Below are 15,106 nucleotides of genomic sequence, written 5' to 3'. Positions count from 1 at the left end.
TCCCACTGAATTACTATTAAGATTATATTGAATAAAATTGTTTTCATTTTAAATATTATATTGTTCTATCATGTTTTTTTGCACTACAAATAAGATATGTGCAGTGTGCATAGGGATTCATTGGGGTTTTTCTCTTCAAACTATAGTCCGGCTCCCCAACAGTCTGAGGAACCGTGAACCATTCCTCTGCTTAAATAGTTAGAGGACTCCTGTGCTAGGGTAGAGGTTTGACAGCAATACTGGATTATATGAGGGCAATTTTCCTTCTGTCCTGTTTCTGTGAAATCGTGGAGTATGCCAGTTTTTTTATTAACACCCTTTTTTGCAAAACCTCTCACAATCCGGCTTCCACGTTCTTCAGTCCAATTAAATTACTGACAACCAAACTATTGATCTCTTTACTGTAACTGGAAATGTCAGGGACTGAACGTATGTATGATCTTCTACATGGAAAGCCACTAAACAATGGCTTCCTATACACTGCCAGATCCAACTCCAATTTTTCCTTTAAAATTCCACATAGGGTGCATCTACACAATAGAATGAATACAGTTTGACTCCACGTTAACATCCATGGCTCAATGCTTTTGAATCCTAATAACTGTAGCTTGGTGAGGCACCAGCTATATTCGGAAAGACTAAAGACCTTGTAAAACTACAACTTCCATGATTCTATAACATTGAGTGTTTTAGCTATCTGAATTGGTTATTAATTGGTTCCAATGGTTTTAACTGTTTATTTTTAATAGTTTCTTTTATTTTTTATTTTCATAAAATAAATACCTTTATAATACAGCAAACATATAATATCCAAGACACTCAATCTTTTCCCCACTAATCTCATTAGATCTACTGTAAATGTCACTCTTATCACTATGCATTTCTATGATTCACCTCCATGCCCCCCTCCCCCTGAGCCACTTCTTTTTATATTATCTGTCCAAAATTTAATTTCTTCTTGTGGAGGTAACTTTCCATCCTTCTTTTTAAATCCTCTTTCGATACATTTTCCCCAGATATAATCAAAATCATTTTTACTCCATATTCCTTTCTTAACCTTTAACTTACCGTACATGTCAACTTATCATTTATTGCCAGTTTCCATAATTCCTTTCACCATTCTTTAATTTGTATATTTACTTCCCTTTTCCAATAACTTGCTATTTTAATAGTTTCAATGTTTAATTCTAATTTAATGCTTGTATGTTTTCTAGGTTTTAAAGTGGCTGGAGTTACTTAAAATGAACCTGTTCCAACATACATACAAATTCAACTTAAGAGCAAACCTACAGAACCTATTTTGTTTGTAACTTGGGAACCGCCTATAGCAGGCATGGGCAAACTAAGGCCTGTGGCCGGATGCGGCCTCCTGGGAGCTTACTCAGGCCCTCCTCCTTTTCCCTATCCTCTTGGCATAAGGACACAGTAGCCCACTGCATCCTAATGCCAAAAAGACAGGAGAGGAAGGCACGCAGCAGTTGAGAGCCCTTTGGAGCGATTTTAGCCGCCATGCGAGAAGCCCCATCCTTATGCCAGGAGGACAGCTCAAGGAAGGCACGTAGTGGCTGAGAGCCTTCTGGAGCACTCTCAGTTGCCACATGTCTCATCCTTCTCCTGGCATAATGCCAAGAGGACAGCCCGAGGACCAGGGGAGGAGGACTGGGGCAGTCGCTGTGCATAGGAGGGCAACCTGAGGATAACCCAGGCCCCGCCCTGGCCCCTCCCTCTCTCTACCACTTGCAGGCCCATCTTGCCCTGCATGCAAACAGCCCCTCTCCCTCCCAGCCCTCCTGTCCAGGCTCACAACACAGCCACAAGGCAAAAAAATTTGCCCATGCCTGGCCTATAGTCTTATGTCCATGAAAGTTGGTGCTACTAACTTCTTTCTCTGAGCGTCAAAGGTGCCACAAGATCCCTTTGAATGCCAACTTGCTAACTGCACTTTTCAACCTCCACAAAAGAGAAAAACAGAAGGGGCAGAAGAGGAAAAATTCAGTGTAGAGATAAAATACATTATGATCGTGGAACCTTATATAACATATGCAATTATTCCTCACACCATGACCTACAGATATGCCTAAATACTGCACCCTATAGGCACCAGATTTCCTCTGGTCTTGGAACCTTAGCAGAGTGAGCCTTTAAATCCCGTTTCTGCCTCCTGCAGAATTCTGGGGTTTGTAGTTTAGTGAGGCCCAGGACCTGTCTGGCTGGGCTGTTTAAAGGCCCCTTCTTAAAGTGGATTTTAAGTGGATCCAAACTCTAGTGTGCTCAAGCCCTCAGGACTTGGGGGTCGCTGTAAATCCCCAGGCGGCTTGAAGGCGCACAGGCCGTTACCTAGGAGAGGTGCTGCACCCGAAGGAGGAATTCCCTGCCTGACATGTCTGAGTGAAGGCCAGTCCGCTGGTAGCATACGCTCGCGTTGAAGCGGTCACTTATTTCAACGTCTTCTTCGCCTCATCCCTTTTTACTCGCACGACGACGAGCCCGTGAAGCAGAAGCAGAGGAAGATCCCCTGGGCTGTCCTTCAAGCGTTCCACACAGTGGCGGGCACGAAGGCAGCCTCCTCCGCTTTCCGCCCGGCTCTCCGTCTGCGCCTCCCCGGAGAAGCCCGAAGGAGCAGGGACTCACCGGCTCGGTTCGCGGCGGAGACCGAGGCCTGCCGCCGCACTTGCCCTTCCTTCCCTCAACGCGCCCGCTTGGGCGCCGCCATCTTAGCCGGCTCGACCTTCTAGCCCACTTCCGGGGAACGGGGCGGGGCTTCCGGAAGAGGCGGCTTGGATGGATGGGGCCAGCTGTGGCGATTTGTTGAGTCTTCTGTCAGTAAAAGGGCAGAAGTGGCTCCTTTGCGTCCCTTCCAAAGCGCTCCTTCCTTGGAAGGCGCTGAAAGTGTATACTTGGTGGATATTGTACCAAGAGGAAAATGCAGCGGCCTTGGGCTTCCAAGGGAAGGAAGACAAGAGTTCATTCCTGGTTTGCTGTGAGTTTTCCGGCCCATGTTCCAGAAAAATTTTCTCCTGATGTTTCGCCCACATCTCTGGCAGGTATCCTCAGAGGTTGTGAGGTTTGTTGGAAACTAGGCAATTGGGGCTAATATATCCGTGGAATGTCCAGGGTGGGAGAAAGAACTCTGAGGCAAGAGTGAATGTTGCAATTGGCCACCCTGATTAGTGAATAGCCTTGCAACTTCAAAGCCTTGTTGCATTCTGCCTGGCAGAATACACAGAGAAGCCATTGAAATCCACAAGCATGTGAACAATTTCAACAGAAAGTAGAAAACCATGAAAACAAACAAAATCTGGCGACCAGTATTAAGAAAAACTTTAAAATCTGGAAAGTAAATAAAGAACAACACTCTTAAAACAGGGGAACTCCAGACAAGAAAAAATCAGGGCCAGCCAATCACCTTCCAACAAAGGATTCCCTCAGGCAGGAAGCAACCAAGCTTTGAAGCTGAAAGATCATTGTCCACAGCCGTATACTATGCAGCTGTGGACAAGTCTACATAGGGACCATTAAACACGAATCAAGGAACATGGAAGGCACTGCAGACTAACTGAACCAGAGAAGTCAAGCATAGCAGAGCACTTGAACCAACCTGGACACAGCATATTATTTGAGAACACAGAAATGCTGGACCACTCTAAAAACCAACATGTCAGACTACACAGAAGCCACTGAAATCCACAAGCATGTGGACAATTTCAACAGAAAGGAGGAAACCACGAAAATGAACAAAATTTGGCTACTAGTATTTAAAACATCTCTAAAATCAGAACAGTAAATAAAGAACAACACTCAGAAGACAGGGAAATTCCAGACATAAATCAATCAGAGCCAGCTAACACTTCCCATCAAAGGATTCCCTCAAGCAGAAAGCAGCCAAGCTTTGAAGCTGAAAAGCCATTCAATGCTAATCAAGGTGATCAAGTGCAACATTCACACTTGCCTGAAACAAACAAGAGTTCTGGGTTGCTGTGAGTCTTTCAGGCTGTTGGCCATGTTCCAAAAGCTTTCCCTCCTGACGTTTTGCCCATATCTGTGGGAGGCATCCTCACAACCTCTGAGGATGCCTGCCACAGATGTGGGCGAAACGTCAGGAGAGAAAGTTTCTGGAACATGGCCATATAGCCCGAAAGACTCACAGCAACCCAGTGATTCTGGCCATGAAAGCCTTCAACAACACAGAGTGCATTCCCTTTTGCAGAACACCACATTTTCCTCCCTCCTCTGAGATGAGAACAGCTGTTTCTTCATCCTTCTTCATTCATACACACATGTATGACAGACAAGAGTCCTTTCTCGCACCCTGGACTTTTAACAGATATATAAACCCCACTTGCCTAGTTTCTAACAAACCTCACAACTTCTGAGAATGCCTGCCACAGATGTGGGTGAAATGTCAGGAGAGAATGCTTCTGGAACATGGCCAGACAGGCCAGAAAACTCTCAACAACACAGTTATTCCGGCCATGAAAGCCTTCAACAACACAGAGTGCATTCCCTTTTGCAGAACACCACATTTTCCTCCCTCCTCTGAGATGAGACCAGCTGTTTCTTCATCCTTTTTCATTCATACACACGTGTAAACACACCCATGGAGAGATACATGCTCAGGCAAACATTCGTATCCATGGATTCTGTATCCATGGGTCCAACCACCTTCCAGTTTAAAAAAATCCAAAAGCCAACCTTGATTTTACCATTTTGTAGCAATGTCCCTGCCTACATTCTTGGCAATAAAAAGCTATGCAGGAAACTGCCATTAGCTCTTCAACTTAATGCAAAGGCACATTAAACTTTGGTACAGTATTATTTTTTTTGTCTTGATTGTAGACTTCAATTAATTACACTTGGGAATTATATTTCATTCTTTTTTCTGGTTTATTTTTACAACATTGTGTTGTAAGCTGCTTTGAGAGAGTTCCCACTTGTGCCTTCAAAATTCAAAACTTACAGTTTTCTTGGCAATTTTTGAAGAAGAAAAAATTTCACAGATATCAATAATTCCTAGTTGGCCACAATTCAGAACCAGACTGATTTCCTCATGGTTCTGCTTAAACAGTTTAATTTCTGGAAAAACACCGCCTGAGCTCTGTAAGTGCAGCATTTTTCTGAATGAAGCAGAGAGTGTTTGAGGATCGGGACATCCGTACGGATACCAAGGTGCTTGTTTATAAAGCCATTGTTCTCCCACCCCTATTATACGTCTGTGAAACGTGGACTGTCTCAATAGATGTCACACTCAACTCCTGAAATAATTTGATCAGCCTCCAAAAAATCCTGCAAAGACCACCAGCACTGAAGCGATGATTCTCTGCCATCAAATCCGCTGCACTGGCCACGCTGTCTAATCACCTATGGACCCACCACCAAGATCCTATGTTTAGAAGGTCATATTTGGACAACGAGGGATTGCCAAAGTAAGTAAGTGAGTAGTACTATATACAATTAATAAATACAGTTTGCAAAAAAAAACCACCCAAAAAAACCCAGTTTATTCCAGATCACTTGCATGGCCTGCTCAAGATGGTTTGTCTCTTAAAGAGAATACAATAGATACAATCTTTATCTGCTGAAAATACAAATCAATATATTAAAGGCCTTCCTCTGAAACTGGAGTTTCAATAAAGCCATCGCTACTTCATGGTTCACTTTTCGTGGATTCTCTGTTTTGCGGTTTTTTAATAAACACTAAAATAATAGTATAAATCATAAAATAATATTATAAATCCCTCTTTCTACTTCCTTCCTAAGGAAGGAAAGAAAGAGTAGCCAAAGGGAGAGAAAAGGAGACTGAAGCAGCTTTGTTTTCGCCTCACAAGGTGTTAAAGGTCAGACGCCAACTGAGAGCCAAAATATAGTTTACTAAAGTAATAGTCCAAAAATAGTTCAGTAAATTAACAGAAACTTGAAACACTTAATCTCCAGTGTTATTAGGCAGTCAAAGCAGGAAAAACGCCAAAAGCATTAATTGGTATATAATCCGGATTAACCAGAGATATAATCCGGATTTAACAGAGTACTTGAACTCAGCCCAAAAGCTCAAAACGGGCTTAAAATGACAAAACAAACAAAAGCAAACAGTTATGAAGCCCCAAAAACTTTCCCAAAACCCAGAAGTACAACAGCGATTCCAAACTGAAACAAAAACCCAAACCGGGCTAAAAATCTCTTTGCTGTGAGCGGCAAAAACAAGCGAAACTGGAAAACACTGTAGAGTTAGCGGCAAACCGCTGCAGAGACAAACGCCGAGCCAGGAATTAAAGGAGCAGAACGCTGTAACGAAGTCGGGATAAGGAGAACGCGTCAGGGTCGGAAACAAAGCCAGTAGTCAGCAACAGTAGACAGCCACAGAGACGGGAATGACACCAAGCCGAGTTTGGGAGCGAAGAGATAAGACGAGTTGAGTTCCAGTCCAAGGTCCAAAGGGTAAAGTCATCACAAGAAGGTCCACGTCATGAAATGGCACAAAGAGCCAAGACAACGGAGGCGAACAGCAGATCTGTTGCTGTTCCCAAGCCAGTCTTCAGAATCACGTACAGGAAACCCAATGGCGCCCAGCAACACCTTGCCACATGCAAAGCATAATGACCAAACATCCCCAATTTAGTTAGGTTTCCTTGGGTGTCCAAACCTCTAATGCCCTAGGATCAGGTGTCCCAAACTCCTCATCAGAATCTGAGCTCCAAACAGCCAACGCCCTTGGATCAGGAGTCCCAAACTTCTCATCAGAATCAAGATCATCCTGCCCACACCCAACTCTATCCACACCTGTGGAACTACCCTCATTCCTCCAGGCAGACCATGTGGGATCTGCTTCTGAAGATACCCAAGCCTCTCCAGCATTTACAGCATCCATGGACCCAGATTCCTCCCCAAGATCCTCCGGAGCCTGTGCCCAATCTATGCCAACTTCCTCCGTCACCACTGGTTCCTCAGCATCCATTTCCAGCTCAAGATCCCCTCCCAAGTCCCCACATGAATCTTCCTTGGAAGACTCCTCATCAATCTCCCTGATTCTCTTCCTGTATAAATCTTCCAGCGAGCCCTCCTCGCGAGGGTTCTTCCTTCCTCTCCTGATCCCTCCATTATCACTCACAGCCTCAGAAGACTCATTCACAACACAAGGCATGCTTGAGAGGCGAGGAGGAAACAGAGATGCTACTCGCCAGTGAGATTGTAAACAATACAAATATAGCATCCCTACTTCACAGATTTTCACTTATTGCGGATGGTCCTGGAACATAACCCCCGCGATAAGTGAGAGAACACTGTATTGTGAAAGGGAAAGAAAATCTTCCTGCCATCCCAGTGCTTAAGTCTATGAATTTATATCAGGTTGTCCTTGCATTATCTGATGCCTTAGTAGAGAGACATATTGGGAGCAATCTTTTTGCAGCTCAGAACTGTTTCCTCCAGAAGAGAGGGTTGGGTCCTACCTCCCCACTCATGTCTCATGATGGCAATTGCAAACACAGTTCTCAGCCCCATGTAATTTATCCTTCAGTTGCATTTTTGGCTGGACACTGACATGCTGCACACTTGTGGTTGTAACGAGACATGTTGTTCTGGAATTCCCTGAAGAAGCTTGGACTGGAAATGTTCTGAAGCATCTTTCTTTTTGAATAGCCCAATAGTGTTGGTTTCAAAATTATCGACAAGCTGGAGGCAATGTGCATTTCCTTTTCCTAAGGAGTTTTTAACTGGATTAAGCTTTCTTCTGACTGAGTTTCTGGTAGAACACAAGAAGCAAAAAAGCTGGGAACCTAGAATAACCTTTCTCCACTACTGGAGGCTGGAGTGTATTTGGGCATAAACTACTAAAAGCTATAGTTTATTTGGACATTCCTTACATTCATCAAGAATGAAGTGCTGAAATGAATCTCTGTTGAGTGGCTGTTGGGATTTACTCATTTATTTTCACAGCTCTACTACAGATAAAGAAAATACAACTTTCTAGATAACTGATAACAGGGGCCTGCAAAATGTCTAGACCATCAACCCAGATTCCTGAAACCTGCAGCTTGCCTGTGTTAATTTATCAGGGTCCACTCCTTCAGTCATATTTAGCACTCATGATTGCTCTTCGGCAATGAATTTGGAGCAGGAGGTAGCTAGATGTCAAAGGAAAAAAGTTTAAACATATTTCATGTACCTGCCAGACTTCTGCTGTGATCAGTGCCAGAAAGGAGCCTCAACACCCCTGATTGTATCTTATCTACAAGACTGCTGGAAAAACTCCGCTGGAATACCATACTCCTTCCCTCCAGCAATTTTGCTTGTTTTTTAAAAAAAAACATTTGAGGGTTCCAGTTAAGAGTTTTAATATGGGTGCGGGATGGGGTTTTAATCCTCTTAATTGCAACCTCAATGCAACCAACAGTAAGGAGATAGCTTTCAACTATACTGACATATCCCTGAATATGGCCAATTGCAGCCATTTTCAGCAGAGCTGTGGCACAAAAAAAAGGGACTGAATTCATATGCAGTATGGTTCCTATCCTCCCCAACAACACCAATATGTAAAATGATATTGAAGTGAAATAGTATGAAGATTTTTATAATGCAGTAGGGCCCTAACATCCACTAGGGTTTGGTTCCAGGTTCCCCCATGGATACCAAAATCCAATGAATACTCAAGTTTCATTATATACTGTGGTGTCCCCTATATAGAATAGCAAAATCGAGATTTGCTTTTTGGAATTTAAAAATAAAAGCTGGATTTGTGTATGCAGATTTAGTGTGTATGGACAGCAAGCCATAGTAACTTGTGTTGATGCCAAGAATTATTAGGGGGTATGGAGAAATTTGCAGGATGGACTTGCATTCAAAAGAAGACTGGATAAAAGAAGGAGAGTAGTGTGAGACTGGAGTAAGCACATTGGAGGAGGAGAGTGGGATTTGGCTAAAAGCAAGAACAGGTGATAGCAGATAATGCATATGCCAGAACTATAAAATAGCATTGCTAAAAATTTTGTCCTTTTTATTTCTTTTGTTCACTAGTGCATAAGCCCAATGCTAAACTATGTGGAGCCTACTGAAATTGATGCTAAACAATTGTGTATTATAGAATCATAGAATCATAGAGTTGGAAGAGACCTTGATGGGCCATCCAATCCAACCCCCTGCCAAGAAGCAGGAAAATCTCATTCAAAGCACCTCCCACAGATGGCCATCCAGCCTCTGATTAAAAGCCTCCAAAGAAGGAGACTCTACCACACACTGGGGCAGAGAGTTCCACTGCTGAACAGCTCTCTCTCACAGTGAGGAAGTTCTTCCTACTGTTCAGATAGAATCTCCTTTCCTGTAGTTTGAAGTCATTGTTCTGCATCCTAGTCTCCAGGGCAGCAGAAAACAAGCCTACTTCCTCATCCCTATGACTTCCCCTCACATATTTATACATGGCTATTGCAGGATTGAAGATGTTTTTAAAATACATTAACATGTGAAGTTAAAAATTCTTTTGAAATATTCCTATGACTACCCTACGTTCTCCTACAAATGGACCTTGAGCTTGTTTGGAGGTTCTAACAGGGGAGCGCAGCTATCGTATACCCGGGACCGAAGACTGGAGACCTCGGTACACTCCTTTTTTTTGCAAGTACTTTTTATTGAGATTTCTTTCAACACGAGGTACACAGACAAACAAGAATTAACTATAGGGGTAGGGGTGGGGTTTGTGGTGACACATACACAGATTGGGGTAAGGGTGCAATCAGGAAAAAAAGGGGGGGGGATGTGGGACATTAAAAAAAAAAAAAGGGGGGGGTAGGGGGGTTGGGCAGAGGGGGGATGGGGAGGTGATATTTCGACTTCCAATTATGCTCACTAAGTCCATTACTTCAGTCCTTAATTCTTTTGTAGTTTTCTCTTTAAGTATTCCTCAAAATTAGACCAGTCAGTAGCCTTTAGTGGGGTGCCATTATTTCTTTTGATCCAGAAGGATAGTTGGTCCATATTCTTGATTTCCATCACTTTTTCCAGCCACTGTTCTTTTGACGGTACTTGCGTTGACTTCCAGAGTCTTGCAATCAGGAGCCTTGCTGCGGTGATGAAAAAGGTGAAAAGTTTGTCGGTATTAGTGTCGATTCTGTCCTCGGGGTCATATAAACCTAGCAAAAGTAGTTCCGGCCTTTTCACAAATTTCGTCTTTAATATGTCATTACTCTCTTCCAGGATTGTAGTCCAAAAATTATCTAGTTTCCTACACTTCCACCACATGTGGAAATAGGATCCTATTTGGGCTTTACACCTCCAGCATTTATTATTTGCGTCCTTATACATATGCCCTATTTTCTTAGGTGTTAAGTACCATCTATGAATAAGCTTAAGCCAATTTTCTTTCATATCTACTGAGTACGTATATTTTATTTTTTTATTCCAAATCGACTCCCATTCGCACAATTGAATGGGTCTGTTTATGTTCCTGGCCCATAATATCATAGAATTAGTTATTAAATCTGTTTCAATTTCCCAGGACAGTAGTTTATTATACAGTATGGATATATTCTTCCTCTCCACGTGGATAAGTTTATCCCAAAAACCTTGTTCTTGATCAAATCCGACTATTTTGTCTCTTTTATATGCCTCATTAATTTGGAAAAATTGGTACCAGGACACATTTTTGTTCAGTTTTTGTATTTCAGCTAATTCTTTTACTTTGGGGGGGTTGGATTTATCCTTTGCCATAATTAACAATTGGCTATAGGTCGGCCAAGTCCGCCAACCTAATAGCCTTCTATGATCAGCTTCAATCGGGGATAGCCATAGTGGTGTTTTAGTGTAGAAGCGGGGTTTATATTTTTCCCATGTTCTCAATAAAACAGATCTAATAAAGTGGTTGCCAAATTGTTTGTCAATTTTCATTTTACCATACCATAAATATCCATGCCAACCTTTCTTTAATTCATGGCCTTCCAAATTCAAAATTTTATTTTTTCCCAATTTGATCCACTCTTTTATCCAAAGAAGAGCACTAGCATCATGGTAAAGTTTTAGATTCGGGAGGCCAAAACCTCCCTGCGTTTTCGGTGCAATCATTGTGCTAAATTTGATCCTGGGTTTTTTGCCTCTCCAAATAAATTTTGTAATGTCTTTTTGCCAATCTTTGAATATCTTGGGACTCCTTATAATTGGTAGGTTTTGGAATAGGTAAAGTAACTTTGGCAGGACATTCATCTTAATTATTGCTATTCTTCCCATTAGAGAGACATTTAGATTTTTCCATTTTTCCAGATCCCTTCGAATTTCTTTCCATTTCTCAATGTAATTTAAATCTAATAATTGATTATTTTTCGCTGATAGCCAGATCCCTAAGTATTTTAATTTGGACACTGTTTTTAACCCTGAGATATCGTATAGCTCTTTCTGTTTCTTTTTTGACATATTTTTGGTAAGGATCATTGTTTTCTTTGTGTTGATTCTAAGGCCGGCCACCTTTCCATAATCTTCAATTTTCGAAAGCCAATTTTTAATATTCTGGATTGGATTTTCTATAATGCATATCACGTCGTCTGCGAACGCCCGATACTTATAATCTTGTTTGTCAACTTTAGGGCCTTGCAAGTACACTCCTTCTATACCTGGGACGTCGTCCTCTTCCACCGAGCGCGTAGCTTTGGGAGGGATGCACATGGAGCGGTGAGGGAGGAAGGGGACACCCGCCTAGCCAGCCAGATCAGCCGAATCAACCCTGGCGATCAATGGGGTGACAGATGTCGCAGCCAGATCACCCTCACATCCAAAATATTCATATGTGTTCATTGCTCATTAGAATGAGAGTAAATCATTTGACTTCCAGTGATGCTGAACTGCAACTTCCAGCATTCTTTACTTTAACAATGCTGACTGGCCTACCAATGTCTAAAAGGCTAGATGTTTCCTACTACAATATGAGAAGACAAATAGATATAGAGATATATTTTAAAGAGCCTAGTGAATTTATCCAGGGTGTCTTGTATTCATGTGAGTAACTGAGGGCCCTTCTATACATGTCCTAAAATGCAAGGAAACCAGAATAAAAAGGGTGGGGGGTGGCTTAATGATATTTGCTGAAAATGCACACTGGATTGTTTTAACAGCTGAACAACACGTGTTAAAAAGGTGCATTTACAATCTGGTTTTAGTCCAAAAATGTGCATATTCACACCACTGTATATTCCTTCAGTCAAGGAAAATACGTGACAGTGACACAATGGATGCAGAATTGGAAAGCAGTTCCCATGAGAACTCTCTGCAACTATTCCTTTGTTCTCATATTTTTGACATTAAACAGAGCTTGAATTTACACAGTGGGCCCCAGCATGGCAGGCAAGTGACTCCAAAGAGAAACAGGTTTGCATATTTGTATATTTTAAATTATATGCTGATGTTTTTATATTGAGCCACTTTGAGTCTCCTGCAGGAGAGATAAAGTGGGGTATTATTATTATTATTATTATTATTATTATTATTATTATTATTATTATTATTTTTCATAATTACCTGCAGTGAGGCTGTCTTTTCTTTCTGCAATAATAGTGTAAGTAAATTACATTTCCAAAGGTAGTATGAGTGGGATGTAGTCATGCTATTAACATACCTAGTAACATTTTCCCAAGTACTTTTTAAAGTTATCTTTAAATGACTTTTTCATTTGGCTCTTTATTTTTTAATTTTTTAAATATATTTTTATTGAAGTTTTACCTTATAAGATAGAGTAAATTAGCATCGAAAGAGTGAGAACATTTGATTGCATAGAAAGTAGGAAAACTGAGATTTAAAAAGGATCAAAAAGAGAGAGAGAGAAAAAACCAAAAACCAAAAACAAAGCTAAAATGTCCATATTTATATAAAAAAGAAAAAAAATCTGAACAATTGGCGATATAAAAATGCAAAAGTACTTGGCAAAGAAACACACCAAAAAGCAAAAGCAAAAAGCATTAGCACTGGCATTAAACACTTCGAATAAAATCGCTAGGTTAGAGGCAGCTGACATTGGTAATGTTCTAACAAAGAATTGCCAAAAACTGTTATAGTTAAACTAAACAATCATTGTTGTTCCAGTACAACAGTTGGAAAATAAAATAATAATAATAATAGTACGGTAGTAGAAATACTAATAGTCAGGATTTCCAAGCAGTATGTCATCATTTGGTTAGCAGAGAGATATAGAAGAATAATATAATGTGCATTTATGATAAGTCTATATTTCATTAAGGCTAGTAATAAATCATGTTCTTACTCCTAGAATAGTATATTTTTGCTTTTTAGTACATTAAGAATATTTTTAATGTATTTCCTTAGATGGTAGAATATAAATGTCTGCATTTCAGGCAGAATTATCCTATGGTCTGTTGTATCACTTTTTTATTTTAGGAATGTTCTTTTATTAAATAAAATAAAGCATAATAAATTATAATATGCAGGCAGTGAGTCAGAGCATTTCTACAATTAAATAGACTAGGATGTCTTAATGAAAATACCAGTGTTGAGTCCATCCTGTTCTAATTATACTATCTATTGTTCCAGAGGTCATCAATTTAAACAGTCTAGCTCCCTGCTTTTCCAGTAAAGCACTCCAGTAAGATATCCCAGAGATCTCCATGCTTATTCAGATATTCCCAGGAATATAACAATTTCTCCATAAATATGTTCAGTTTTCTATTTTGAACAACGTCCAGAATCCCTTGAAATACACCTGAATTATCTGCTTATTTTCACTGTTTCACAACCTGTTCACAAGCCACCAGCAATTGTGAACTGTAGTTCTTTTTTTTTTTCTTCATCATGACTTTTTTTTACAGAAGGAAGTTAAAAAAGTGGTGAAAATTAAAATTTATAATAGTCAAATTGAAACCCTCACGTTGAAATAGTCTTTCCTTCTAAAAATCTTTTGAAGGCCTGATCCTTGCAGCCCAGGAGCAAGCCATCAGAAAAAAAGGCAATTAAGGCCAAGATTGAAAAAACAGCTGATGACCCAAAATGCAGACTGTGCAAGGAAGCTGATTGATCATATCCTCAGCTGCTGTAAGAAAATCGCACAGACAGACTACAAACAGAGGCACAACTCTGTGGCTCAAATGATTCATTGGAACTTATGCCTCAAGTACCACCTCCCAGCAGTAAAGAACTGGTGGGATCACAAACCTGCAAAGGTCGTGGAAAATGAACACGCAAAGATATTGTGGGACTTCCGGATCCAAACTGACAAAGTTCTGGAAAACAACACACCAGACATCACAGTTGTGGAAAAGAAAAAGGTTTGGATCATTGATGTTGCCATCCCAGGTGACAGTCGCATTGACGAAAAACAACAGGAAAAACTCAAGCCGCTATCAGGACCTCAAGATCGAACTTCAAAGACTCTGGCAGAAACCAGTACAGGTGGTCCCGGTGGTGATAGGTACATTGGGTGCCGTGCCAAAAGATCTCAGCCCGCATTTGGAAATAATAGACATTGACAAAATTATGATCTGCCAACTGCAAAAGGCCACTTTATTGGTATCTGCGTGCATCATCCGAAAATACATCACACAGTCCTAAACACTTGGGAAATGTTCAACTTGTGATTTTGTGATACGAAATCCAGCATATCTATCTTGTTTGGTGTGTCATACAATGTCGTTGTGTCAATAATAATAATATTCAAGAGGAAAAAAGTAAAACAGGAGGGTGAAGAGAGATAATGGCAAGAAATTTACATATATGCTCATTCAGATATCCACATCAGTGCTTATGAGGTCCAGCACATCTCAGAGCGTCAATTAAAAAAATTAAAAATAAACTTCCAGTGGATGTCCCCCATAAATCTTGCAGATTTCTAAAATCCGCTACAAACATATGTGCCGGGGGGTCATTTATTGGGACTGACAACTCAGTGTTTCGACTTTCTGTCAGGTATCGTAATTTTTTGCCCCACTTATTTGTCCCAGATTATAAGGCTGTCTGGAAGCTCCCTGAGAAACAATCCTGATGGAGTGTGTGTGCTTTCAAATTGCTTGTACATTTATGGTGACCCTATCAATTGCCAGATGAATTATGGGATTGCCAAAGGTCAGCAGGTTACTTGAAGACACATAATACACATATCCTAGCTATCAATTTCTGTCTGCATATGCTTGTT

The 15,106-nt window shown here is 40.9% G+C and overlaps 1 protein-coding gene across 2 annotated transcripts in view; it reads right to left on the bottom strand.

The window, feature by feature from the left end:
• LOC100555255 (protoheme IX farnesyltransferase, mitochondrial) overlaps positions 1–2,776 on the bottom strand; it is a 153,025-nt gene extending 150,249 nt beyond the window's left edge. Inside the window, exon 1 of one of the 2 annotated variants that reach the window (XM_008104300.3) lies at positions 2,632–2,776. The gene's annotated coding sequence lies outside the window, so the exon portion shown is untranslated. Of the gene's footprint in view, positions 1–2,337 lie in introns of both variants that reach the window. The other variant, XM_008104299.3, reaches the window with a different exon arrangement.
• Between the last annotated feature and the right edge of the window lie 12,330 nt (positions 2,777–15,106).

Source organism: Anolis carolinensis, chromosome 2, assembly GCF_035594765.1.
Source record: "Anolis carolinensis isolate JA03-04 chromosome 2, rAnoCar3.1.pri, whole genome shotgun sequence".
NCBI lineage: Eukaryota > Metazoa > Chordata > Lepidosauria > Squamata > Dactyloidae > Anolis > Anolis carolinensis.
The sequence above is the reverse complement of the archived record's forward strand: the minus strand, read 5'-3'. Positions and strand labels throughout refer to the sequence as shown.